This window comes from Arachis hypogaea, chromosome 17 (genome assembly GCF_003086295.3).
Source record: "Arachis hypogaea cultivar Tifrunner chromosome 17, arahy.Tifrunner.gnm2.J5K5, whole genome shotgun sequence".
Classification (NCBI taxonomy): Eukaryota; Viridiplantae; Streptophyta; class Magnoliopsida; order Fabales; family Fabaceae; genus Arachis; species Arachis hypogaea.
This window is the reverse complement of record NC_092052.1, coordinates 19,483,100-19,495,850: the sequence shown is the minus strand read 5'-3', so window position 1 is coordinate 19,495,850 and position 12,751 is coordinate 19,483,100. Positions and strand designations below refer to the sequence as shown.

The window sequence follows — 12,751 nt, the reverse complement described above, 5'->3', positions numbered from 1 at the left end:
GTTGGACTGGCTTCACTTCTGATCCTTGGTCACCGGAGGGTGGGGGTACCTGCAAGAGACTCCGATGCTTAAGTTAGCACGGGTATTAAGCAGGTTTATTGTAAAATCGGAGTATGAGTTATACCTGGGTGCTCCAGTGTATTTATAATGGTTGTAGAGTGACCTTTCTAGATAAGATAAGTTAGTTATCTTATCCTATCTTATCTTATCTTTGGGTGAGGTCAGCTTATCTTCAACGGAACCGCCTTTATCTCTATAGGCTTGGGTTACCTTTGGATTTGGGTCGTGTTCCTCTATTTGGGCCCTTTATTGGGCTTTCCTGTCGATTTGGCCGACCTCTTTTGTAAAGAGGTCGGATAGTCTGACCTGAAGAGGTCGGTCGCTTTGTCTCCAATCATCCCAGGTCGGATAGCTCAACCCAGGGTATGAAAAGTGCCCCTACTTGAGCTCGGTCTTTTTGTTGAGGTCGAGTCTTTGACTTCGGTCCTTCTAGTGAAGCCGAACTCAAGCATTTTGTCGATTCCTTTCTTTGTAGAGCCTTTTTTTGAATGTGGAACGTTTTCCTTTAAAAGCGCACGCTTTTATATCAGCGCTTTGGGAACGTGCGAGGTTTAATGCCCTCATTAATTGACTTCAAATGCCCCATTTTCCTTTGGTTTGAATTTTGCCATCAGAAACAGTTTCTCTTCTTCATTCTTCTTCGTAACTTCTCCCTTTACTCTCTCGCTTTCTGTTTCTTGCCTAGAGTTCATAGTTCTTTCCTGCGACGCCTGCTCTGCCACTGCTTTCGTGGAAGAAGGGTGATTCTGGATTTCTCTTTCCGTTCTTCGAATTTTTCCGTTTCGCGGGATAGCTCTATCATTTCTTCTCTTCAGCTTTCTTTCGAGGTTTTCTTCTATTTTCCAGGTTCAATTTTTCTTCCTCTATCACTTTTTATGTCTGATTTTGAGAAAGTTTGGATCTTTTCTGCTTTTTTACCGTGCATGATTGTTGCGTGTTCTAGAATTTCTTTGCCGTTTGTGTGAGTTTTTTTACCTTCCCTACTGCTCAATGCTTTTTAGGGTTTTTTGCATGTTTCCTTCATTTCTGTTTGTGCCTCTGATGATGGTTTTGGAATGATGATTTTGTTTGATTCTGAAAAAGGGTTTGTGTCTTTGACGATTTCCGCTTGGCCTGTCTGATGTTGGTGATGCTTTTTGCTGATATACTGTAGAAAGATAGTGGCTTGGATGACTTTTGTGTTTTTACTTCCTTTGTTTCATTTGAAACCTTTCTTTTCTTGTTTGATGAATGCTGGGACGTAGGCTGTAGGAATTTCTTGAAACCTTGCTTTGTTTCTGCCTCCAAAGGATGCCCCAGGACTTTGGTTTGAGTCTTGGGGTTTTCCTTTTCTACTTGTTCACCTGTGTCCTTTTAGTCGAGTTGTTTTTTAGTAATCCAATCTTCTTTTCTTATTTGTAGGATTAGTCGGCGTCATGTCTTCTCGCAATAACGTTGTAGAGGTGTCTTCCAAAGTTCCCGAGGGGATGTCCGATTGGCTGGACTCCCTTGTCTTAATGTGTGTCTTTGTCGTGGATGCTGAATTTTGTGTAAAGCTGAGGAAACATCATAGGATTTGTGGTAGCAGTGCTCAGGAGAGGGATTATGAGCTTGTAGCTCCTGACTCTGATGAGAGGGCTTGTTTTCCTACTTTCGTCGAGGGGGAACGTCCCTTCTTCTACGCCTATGAATATTTATTCAGCCAGTTGGACGTTACTTTTCCTTTTACTGCTTTCGAGACCGACTTGTTGTGGTCATGTAATATTGCTCCATCCCAGCTTCATCCGAATTCCTGGGGTTTTATCAAAATATTTCAACTGCTTTGCCAAGAGTTAGGCGTAACACCTTCTGAAACTCTTTTCCTCTATCTTTTTGTCTCGGCTAAGCCCGGAGGTCTTCCAAAAAGAAAGCTTCCTGGGTTTCTTTTAGATCGGCCCAGGGGCATAAAGTTTTTGCCATGTATGATGAGTCCTTTAAAGATTTTAAGAATTATTTCTTCCGAGTCCGTGCTGTTGAGGGGGTCCGCCCCTTTTTTCTTGATGAGAATGACGAGCCTGCTTTTTCTCTAGAGTGGCAAAAGAATGTGAGAGTGCCACGTTATACATGGGAGATGCTTAATGAGGTTGAGCGGGCTTTTGTAGTTGTTCTTGAAGATTTGTGGGGGGAACCACCCCATCTGGATACAAAAAGATTCTTGAGTGATCCATCTTTGGTTCGAACTGCTTTGGGTACTGTCTCCATTATTTTTATACTTGTTTCTGAGCTTTTCTTCTCCTATGTTGTAACTCGTCATTTATGGTTGATTCTGTATTTTCAGAGATGTCGAAAAACAATGATTCCATGAAGGCCTACAAGAAGGCGAAGAAGGCTGCTGCTGCTCAAAACATCTCGGCCAAGGCGGCCGGAGAGGGATCCTCTCAAGTTCCAGTGAAGCCGCCCATGCCGAGTTCTCCTGGGCCAAGGAAGGTGATCCCCACTCCTCGAGTTCGCCTGACTGATCCTCCACAGACTTCTGCCATTGCTTCTGGTGCTCCTTCCAACAAGAAACAGAAAACAATTGAGGCCTTTAACCTTGACGCCCCTAATTTTAATGCAATCGAATTCGTAGATCAGCAAATCGGTCCCTACGGTACCCTCCCCATGGATGATGTGTCAATCCTTCGCCATCTGGATTTTATGACCCGAAACAATGTTAAAATGGCATATATGGGGGCTGCCTTGTACCGAACTGCTCAGAATCTTCCTCTCCATGCTACCAAGGAGTTTATGGAGGAGGCTAAACAGGAGTTCGACCGAATGAAGGGCCTGAAGGAAGAGCTTGAGGTAAAGGTAGCCAAGTTGGAGAAGGATCTGGAGAACGAAAAGGCGAGTTCCCTTGCTCTGGCAGCTTCTGTGCGGTTGGCCGAGGACACGGCATTGAGGCATAAGGACAGTTATGTGACATCTTATCGGGAGGTGGTGCGCCTGAGGGAGGAGTTGGACAATGCGCGAGCTGATTACTCCGAGCTCCAAGGTCATCTTGTTGGCAGCGAAACTGCTACCTATGAGAGCTTGAGAGAGCAGGTTTGGATTATTACTCCCGAGGCCGACCTTACTCTTTTCAGCCTGGATAATGTTGTGAGGGATGGTAAGATTGTCCCTGATGACCAGGATGATGATGATGTTGAACCTCCCCCTGTGTCTTCTGCCAAAGTGTCAACCTCTTCAGTTCGTCCAGTTGTGTCTGACCCGGATTGTCGGATTCTGAACCGGGATGATGGAACCGCGGATGCTGTCCCCATTCAGACTCGGCCTCCTTCTCCCCGTACTGGTGCTGCCGGGAAGGCTCCCGATCTTTGCTGATTTTTCTTTGGATATTTGTGTAGTTGGCCTGGCTTGTGGGCTTTGAAACTCTTTATTTGTAGTTTGAATATTTTGCTGACTGTTGATATTCCTTTTGGTTGCTTGTTTAGCAACTTCTATCTTGAAAAAACAACAAGTAGCTTTTATGCTTTTGATCCTGACCCCGAAGCTTTATAATATTGTATTTCATATCATGCTTGTTTGTCTTAGCATTTTTTGAAAATGTCGGAGCCTTCGGCCTCTTTGAATTGGGCTGGATCCTTTGTGGTCGTGAAGGGGTGGTTCCAACTTGTTTCTTGGTTTTCTTGCTTCTTGCTTGTATCTCTATCGATCCATAGCCGATTTCTTTGCGTTGGTCCTTTTTCCAGTTACTTTTGCAGTTCTCTGTCTTAGACCTTTTGTTAAGTCTTTTTCAGAGACTACTTTATAACTCTTTTTGTAGGAGGTCGACTTCTTTATGTCGTCTTTTTCCAAGTTATTTTTGTAACCCTCTTTTTTGGACCTTTGTCAGGTCTCTTTCAGGGATTACTTTTATAACTTGTTTGTAGGGGACCGACTTTGTTAGGTCGATCTCTTCTAAGTTATTTTGTAATCCTCTTTCTTGGACCTTTGTCAGGTCTCTTTTAGGGATTACTTGTTTGTAGGGGACCGACTTCGTTAGGTCGATCTCTTCTAAGTTATTTTTGTAATCCTCTTTCTTGGACCTTTGTCAGGTCTCTTTCAGGGATTACTTGCTTGTAGGGGACCGACTTCGTTAGGTCGATCTCTTCTAAGTTATTTTTGTAATCCTCTTTCTTGGACCTTTGTCAGGTCTCTTTCAGGGATTACTTTTATAACTTGTTTGTAGGGGACCGACTTCGTTAGGTCGATCTCTTCTAAGTAATTTTTGTAATTCTCTTTCTTGGACCTTTGTCAGGTCTCTTTCAGGGATTACTTTTATAACTTGTTTGTAGGAGACCGACTTCGTTAGGTCGATCTCTTTTAAGTTATTTTTGTAATCCTCTTTCTTGGACCTTTGTCAGGTCTCTTTCAGGGATTACTTTTATAACTTGTTTGTAGGAGACCGACTTCGTTAGGTCGATCTCTTCTAAGTTATAGCAATTCCACTTTTATAGTGTTGGCTAGACCTCTTTCCAGGGATTTGCTGATAACTTGGTGGTGCGCAGAAATCGTGACGGTTCCATTCCTTGGTAACGGCACTGAAAACTTTATACGCACGTTCATAATCTTAATTCTTTGTCACAACTTCGCATAACTGACCAGCAAGTGCACTGGGTCGTCCAAGTAATAAACCTTACGTGAGTAAGGGTCAATCCGACGGAGATTGTCGGCTTGAAGCAAGCTATGGTCACCTTGTAAATCTCAGTCAGGCAGATTCAAATGTATTAAGAGATTATAGTGTACTAAAAGATAATTAAAATAGGATAGAGATACTTATGTAATTCATTGGTGAGAGTTTCAGATAAGCGTATAGAGATGCTTTTGTTCCTCTGAACCTCTGCTTTCCTGCTGTCTTCATCCAATCATTCCTACTCCTTTCCATGGCAAGCTTTATGTAGGGCATCACCGTTGTCAATGGCTACATCCCATCCTCTCTGTGAAAATGGTCTAATGCGCTGTCACTGCATGGCTAATCATCTGTCGGTTCTCGATCATACTGGAATAGGATTTACTATCCTTTTGCGTCTGTCACTACGACCAGCACTCGCGAGTTTGAAGCTCGTCACAGCCATCCCTTCCCAGATCCTACTCGAAATACCACAGACAAGGTTTAGACTTTTCGGATCTCAAGAATGGCCATCCATGGGTTCTAACTTATACCACGAAGACTCTAATATCTCAGACTCGGTCCCCTGTATTAGATATCTAAGAGATATTCATTCTAGCTTGTTTGCATGTAGAACGGAAGTGTTTGTCAGGCACGCGTTCATAAGTGAGAATGATGATGAGCGTCACATAATCATCACATCCATCATGTTCTTGGGTGCGAATGGATATCTTAGAAGCGGAATAAGCTTGAATTGAATAGAAAAACAGTAGTACTTTGTATTAATTCATGAGGAACAGCAGAGCTCCACACCTTAATCTATGGAGTGTAAAAACTCTACCGTTGAAAATACATAAGTGATGAAGGTCCAGGCATGGCCGAATGGCCAGCCCTCTAAACATGATCAAATGATCAAAAGATAATCCAAAGATGTAAATACAATAGTAAAAAGTCCTATTTATACTAAACTAGTTACTAGGGTTTACAGAAATGAGTAAATGATGCAGAAATCCACTTCTGGGGCCTACTTAGTGTGTGCTTGGGCTGAGCATTGAGCTTTACACATGTAGAGGCTTCTCTTGGAGTTGAACGCCAATTTGTAACCTGTTTCTGGCGTTTAACTCCACTTTGCAACCTGTTTCTGGCGTTTAACTCCAGAATGCAGCATGGAACTGGCGTTGAACGCCAGTTTGCGTCATCTAAACTCGGGCAAAGGATGGACTATTATATATTACTGGAAAGCCCTGGATGTCTAATTTTCAACGCAATTGAGAGAGCGCCATTTGGAGTTCTGTAGCTCCAGAAAATCTACTTTGAGTACAGAGAGGTCAAAATCCAACAGCATCTGCAGTCCTTCTTCAACCTCTGAATCTGATTTTTGCTCAAGTCCCTCAATTTCAGCCAGAAAATACCTAAAATCATAGAAAAACACACAAACTCATAGTAAAGTCCAGAAATGTGATTTTTATTTAAAACTAATAAAAATATACTAAAAACTAACTAAATTATACTGAAAACTATGTAAAAACAATGCCAAAAAGCGTATAAATTATCCGCTCATCACAACACCAAACTTAAATTGTTGCTTGTCCCCAAGCAACTGAAAATCAAATAGGATAAAAAGAAGAGAATATACTCTAAATTCTAAAATATCAATGAAACTTAGCTCCAATCAGATGAGCGGGACTTGTAGCTTTTTGCCTCTTGAATAGTTTTGGCATCTCGCTTTATCCATTGAGGTTCAGAATGATTGGCATCTATAGGAACTTAGAATTTAGATAGTGTTATTGATTTTCCTAGTTCAGTATGTTGATTCTTGAACACAGCTACTTTATGAGTCTTGGCCGTGGCCCTAAGCACTTTGTTTTCCAGTATTACCACCGGATACATAAATGCCACAGACACATAACTAGGTGAACCTTTTCAGATTGTGACTCAGCTTTACTAAAGTCCCCAATTAGAGGTGTCCAGGGTTCTTAAGCACACTCTGTTTTTGATTTGGACCTTGACTTTAACCGCTCAGTCTCAAGTTTTCACTTGACACCTTCACGCCACAAGCACATGGTTATGGACAGCTTGGTTTAGCCGCTTAGGCTAGGATTTTATTCCTTTAGGCCCTCCTATCCACTGATGCTCAAAGCCTTGGATCCTTTTTATTACCCTTGCCTTTTGGTTTTAATGGCTATTGGCTTTTTCTGCTTGCTTTTTCTTTTTCTTTTTTCTTTTTTTTTCGCTATTTTTTTCTGCAAGCTTTTGTATTCACTGCTTTTTCTTGCTTCAAGAATCATTTTTATGATTTTTCAGATTATCAAATAACATGTCTCCTTTTTCCTTATTCTTCAAGGGCCAACATATTTAACATTCATAAACATCAACTTCAAAAGACATATGCACTGTTCAAGCATTCATTCAGAAAACAAAAAGTGTTGCCACCACAGCAAAATAATTAAACTAGTTTCAAGGATGAATTCGAAACCATGTACTTCTTGTTCTTTTGTTTTTAGAACAGTTTTCATTTAAGAGAGGTGATGGATTCATATTCATAACATTAAGGCATAGACACTTAGACACTAATGATCATGTAATAAGACACAAATATAAATAAACATAAAGCTCAAAAATCGAAAAACAGAAAATAAATAGACAAGGAGATTAAGGAATGAGTCCACCTTAGTGAGGGTGGCATCTTCCTCTTTTTGAAGAACAAATGGTGCTTTTGAGCTCCTTTATGTCTCTTCCTTGCCTTTGTTGCTCTTCCCTCATAGCTCTTTGATCTTCTCTAATTTCATGGAGGATGATGGAGTGCTCTTGGTGCTCCACCCTTAATTGTCCCATGTTGGAACTAAATTCTCCTAGGAAGGTGTTGATTTGCTCCCAATAATTTTGTGGAGGGAAGTGCATCCCTTGAGGCATCTCAGGGATTTCATGGTGAGGAATTTCCTCATGTTCATGTTGAGGTCCATGATCTCTTGTTTGCTCCATCCTTTTCTTAGTGATGGGCTTATCCTCTTCAATGAGGATGTCTCCCTCTATGTCAATTCTAGCCGAATTGCAGAGGTGGCAAATGAGGTGAAGAAAGGCTAACCTTGCCCAAGTGGAGGACTTGTCAGCCACCTTCTAGAGTTCTTGAGGTATAATCTCATGAACTTCCACCTCCTCGCCAATCATGATACTATGGATCATGATGGCCCGGTCTATAGTAACTTCAGACCGGTTACTAGTAGGAATAATTGAACGTTGAATGAACTCTAGCCATCCCCTAGCCACTGGTTTGAGGTCATACCTTCTTAGTTGAACCAGCTTGCCTCTTGAGTTAATTTTCCATTGAGCTCCTTCCTCACATATGTCTATGAGGACTTGGTCCAACCTTTGATCAAAGTTGACCCTTCTTGTGTAGGGGCGTGCATTCTCTTCCATCATTGGCAAGTTGAACGCCAACCTTACATTTTCCGGACTGAAATCTAAGTATTTCCCCCGAACCATGGTAAGCCAATGCTTTGGATTCGAGTTCACACTTTGATCATGGTTCCTAGTGATCCATGCGTTTGCATAGAACTCTTGAACCATTAGGATCCCGACTTGTTGAATGGGGTTGGTGAGAACTTCCCAACCTTTTTTTTGGATCTCAAGTCGGATCTCTGGATACTCATTCTTCTTGAGCTTGAAAGGAACCTCAGGTATCACTTTCTTCTTGGCCACAACTTCATAGAAGTGGTCTTGATGGACCTTTGAGATGAATCTCTCCATCTCCCATGGCTCAGAGGTGGAAGAAATTGCCTTCCCTTTCCTCTTTCTAGAGGTTTCTCTGGCCTTCGGTGCCATAAATGGTTATGGAAAAACAAAAAAGCTATGCTTTTACCACACCAAACTTAAAATATTTGCTCGTCCCCGAGCAAAGGAAGAAATAAAGAAAGAGAAGAAGAAGAGAAATGGAGGAGAGGGAGAGAGAGGTGGTTTCAGACAAGGGGTCAAGATAGGGTTGTGTTGTGTGAAAATGAAGAAGGAATGAGGGGTTTATATAGGAGAGGGGAGGGGTTTAAGTTTCGTCCATTAGGGTTGGGTTTGAGAGGGAAAATATTTTGAATTTGAAGGTAGGTGGGGTTTATGGGGAAGAGAAGATGGATGTGAGTGGTGAGAGGGTGATGGGAAAGAGTGATTGAAGTGATTGGTGAAGGGCATTTGGGGAAGAGAGTTGTGAAAAGGTGTGAAGAGGAGAGAATAGGGTTAGGTGGGGATCCTGTGGGGTCCACAGATCCTGAGGAGATCCTGTGGGGCCCACAGATCAAGTGGGGCCAAGGACTTAACATTCCTGCCTCAATTAGGCGTGTAAAACGCCCTTATTGTGCAATTCTGGCATTTAACGCCACTTCCATGCTTGTTTCTGGTGTTTAACGCCAGCTTTCCTCTGGGTGCAATCCTGGCGTTTAGATGCCAGACTGCTTCTTCTTTCTGGCATTTAACGCCAGTTTCATGCTCTATTCTGGCGTTAAACGCCAGCCAGATGCTCTTTACTGGCGTTTAACGCCAGTATGCTCCTCTTCCAGGGTGTGCTGTTTTTAATGCTGTTTTTTCATTTTGTTTTTTATTTTTCAGTAGTTTTTGTGACTTCACATGATCATTAACCTAATAAAACATGAAATAACAAAGAGAAAATAAAATAGATATGATTAAATAATATTGGGTTGCCTCCCAACAAGCGCTTCTTTAATGTCAATAGCTTGACAGTGAGCTCTCATGGAGCCTCACAGATAATCAGAGCAAGGTTGGAACTTCCCAACACCAAACTTAGAGTTTGGATATGGGGGTTCAACACTAAACTTAGAGTTTGGTTGTGGCCTCCCAACACCAAACTTAGAGTTTGACTTTGGAGGCTTTGGTTGACTCTATAGTGAGAGAAGCTTTTCATGCTTCCTCTCCATGGTTACAGAAGGAGATCCTTGAGTTTTAAATACAAGATTGTCCTCATTCAGTTGAAGGATCAATTCTCCTCTGTCCACATCAAGCACAGCTCTTACTGTGGCTAGGAAGGGTCTTCCAAGGATGATGGATTCATCCTCATCCTTCCCAGTGTCTAGGATTATGAAATCAGCAGGGATGTAAAGGCCTTCAACCTTTACTAGCACGTCCTCTACTTGTCTATAAGCCATTTTCATGGATTTGTCTGCCATCTCTAATGAGAAATTGGCAGCCTGTACCTCAAGGATTCCCAGTTTCTCCATCACAGATAGTGGCATGAGGTTTATCCCTGACCCAAGGTCACATAGATCTTTCTCAAAGGTCATAGTGCCTATGGTACAAGCTATTAAGAACTTTCCAGGATCCTGTTTCTTCTGAGGCAATGTCAGTTGATCCAGATCACTCAGTTCATTGATGAGCAAGGGAGGTTCATCTTCCCAAATCTCATTACCAAATAATTTGGCATTCAGCTTCATGATTGCACCAAGGTACTTGGCAACTTGCTCTTCAGTAACATCTTCATTCTCTTCAGAAGAAGAATACTCATCAGAGCTCATGAATGGCATAAGGAGGTTTAATGGAATCTCTATGGTCTCTAGATGAGTCTCAGATTCCTTTAGTTCCTCAAAGGGAAACTCCTTATTGATCACTGGACGTCCCAGGAGGTCTTCCTCACTGGGATTCACGTCCTCTCCCTCCCTTGTAGGTTCGGCCATGATGGTTAAATCTATGGCCTTGCACTCTCTCTTTGGATTCTCTTCTGTATTGCTTGGGAGAGTACTAGGAGGGATTTCAGTGACTCTTTTACTCAGCTGGCCCACTTGTGCCTCCAAATTTCTAATGGAGGACCTTGTTTCATTCATGAAACTCAAAGTGGCCTTAGATAGATCAGAGGCTATATTTGCGAAGCTAGATAGATTCTGCTCAGAGTTCTCTATCTGTTGCTGAGTGGATGATGGAAAAGGTTTACTATTGTTAAATCTGTTTCTTCCACCATTATTAAGGCCTTGTTGAGGCTTTTGTTGATCCTTCCATGAGAAATTTGGATGATTTCTCCATGAGGGATTATAGGTGTTTCCATAGGGTTCACCCATGTAATTCACCTCTGCTATTGCAGAGTTCTCAGGATCATAAGCTTCTTCTTCAGAAGATGCCTCTATAGTACTGTTGGATGATTCCTTCAATCCATTCAGATTTTGAGAAATTATATTGACTTGCTGAGTCAATATTTTGTTCTGAGCCAATATGGCATTCAAAGTATCAATCTCAAGAACTCCCTTCCTCTGAGGCGTCCCATTACTCACAGGATTCCTTTCAGAAGTATACACGAACTGGTTATTTGCAACCATGTCAATGAGTTCTTGAGCTTCTGCAGGCGTTTTCTTTAGGTGAATAGATCCACCTGCAGAATGGTCCAATGACATCTTTGATAGCTCAGACAGACCATCATAGAATATATCTAGGATGGTCCATTCTGAAAGCATGTCAGAAGGACACTTTTTGGTCAGTTCTTTACATCTCTCCCAAGATTCATAGAGGGATTCACCTTCCTTCTGTCTGAAGGTTTGGACATCCACTCTAAGCTTACTAAGCTTTTGAGGAGGAAAGAACTTGGCTAAGAAAGCCTTGACCAGCTTATCCCAAGAGTTCAGGCTATCTTTAGGTTGAGAGTCCAACCATACTCTAGCTCTGTCTCTTACAGCAAACGGGAAAAGCATAAGCCTGTAGACCTCAGGATCAACCCCATTGGTCTTAACAGTATCACATATCTGCAAGAATTCATTTAAGAACTGAAGAGGATCCTCTGATGGAAGTCCATGAAACTTGCAGTTCTGTTGCATCAGAGAAACTAATTAAGGTTTAAGCTCAAAGTTGTTTGCTCCAATGGCAGGAATTGAGATGCTTCTTCCATGTAAATTGAAATTTGGTGCAGTAAAATCACCAAGCATCTTCCTTGCATTGTTATTATTTTCGGCCATGTCTCCTTCTTTTTCGAAAGTTTCTGTCAGATTTTCTCCAGAGAGTTGTGCTTTGGCTTCCCTTAGCTTCCTCTTCAGAGTCCTTTCAGGTTCAGGATCAGCTTCAACAAGAATGTTCTTATCCTTGTTCCTGCTCATATGAAAAAGAAGAAAACAGAAAAGAAGATATGGAATCCTCTATGTCACAGTATAGAGATTCCTGTATGTGAGTATAAGAATAGAAGAATAGAAGAAGAGAAATTCGAACACTAAGAGGAAGGGAGGGTTCGAATTTTGAGATGAAGAGGAGTGTTAGTAAATAAATGAAATAATTAGAAAGAGATGAGGGGGAGAGAATTTCGAAAATTAAATAAAAAGAAAAGAAAAATATTTTTGTTTTTAATTAAAATTAAAATTAAAATTCGAAAATTAAAAAGAAAAATAAAATTTAAAACAGTTAATTAATTAAAAAGGAATTTTGAAAAAGAGGAAGGTGATTTTCGAAAATTAGAGATAGAGAGTTAGTTAGGTAATTTTGAAAAAGATATGATTGAAACAAAAAGATAGGATTGGTTTGAAAAAGATTTGAAAATTAATTTTGAAAAGATAGGAAGTTAGAAAAAAAGTTAGAAAAGATTTTGAAATTGATTTTGAAAAAGATATGATTGAAACTTAATTTGAAAAAGATTTGAAAAAGAAATCTAAAAAGATTTGATTTTGAAAATTAAAGTTGATTACTTGACTAACAAGAAACTAAAAGATATGATTTAAAATTTAAAGATTGAACCTTTCTTACTAGGCAAGTAACAAACTTAAAAACTTTTTGAATCAATCACATTAATGGTTAGTATTAATTTTGAAAATATGAAATAAAAATAAGAAAAAAGATTTTGGAAATTGATTTTAAAAGTTTTCGAAAATTATGAAAGAAAAATGAAAAAGATTTAATTTTTGAAAAAGATTTGAAAAAGATAGAATTTTTAAATTGAAATTTGACTCATAAGAAGCAACTAAATTTTTAAAACTTTTGACTAAATCAAATCAAATTTTCAAAAATTATGAGTGAAATAAGGGAAAGATATTTTTTTTATTTTTGAATTTTTAATGTAGAAAAAGAAAAACATCAAAAAGACTCAATGCATGAAAATTCTGGATTAAAACACATAATGCATGCAAGAACACTATGAAT

The 12,751-nt window shown here is 40.3% G+C and overlaps 1 non-coding gene across 1 annotated transcript; it reads left to right on the top strand.

The window, feature by feature from the left end:
• Positions 1-11,082: 11,082 nt before the first annotated feature.
• Positions 11,083-11,190, top strand: LOC112768126 (small nucleolar RNA R71). Its single transcript, XR_003185565.1, has one exon. It is a non-coding gene; the product is annotated as a small nucleolar RNA R71 (small nucleolar RNA).
• The last annotated feature ends 1,561 nt before the right edge of the window (positions 11,191-12,751 follow it).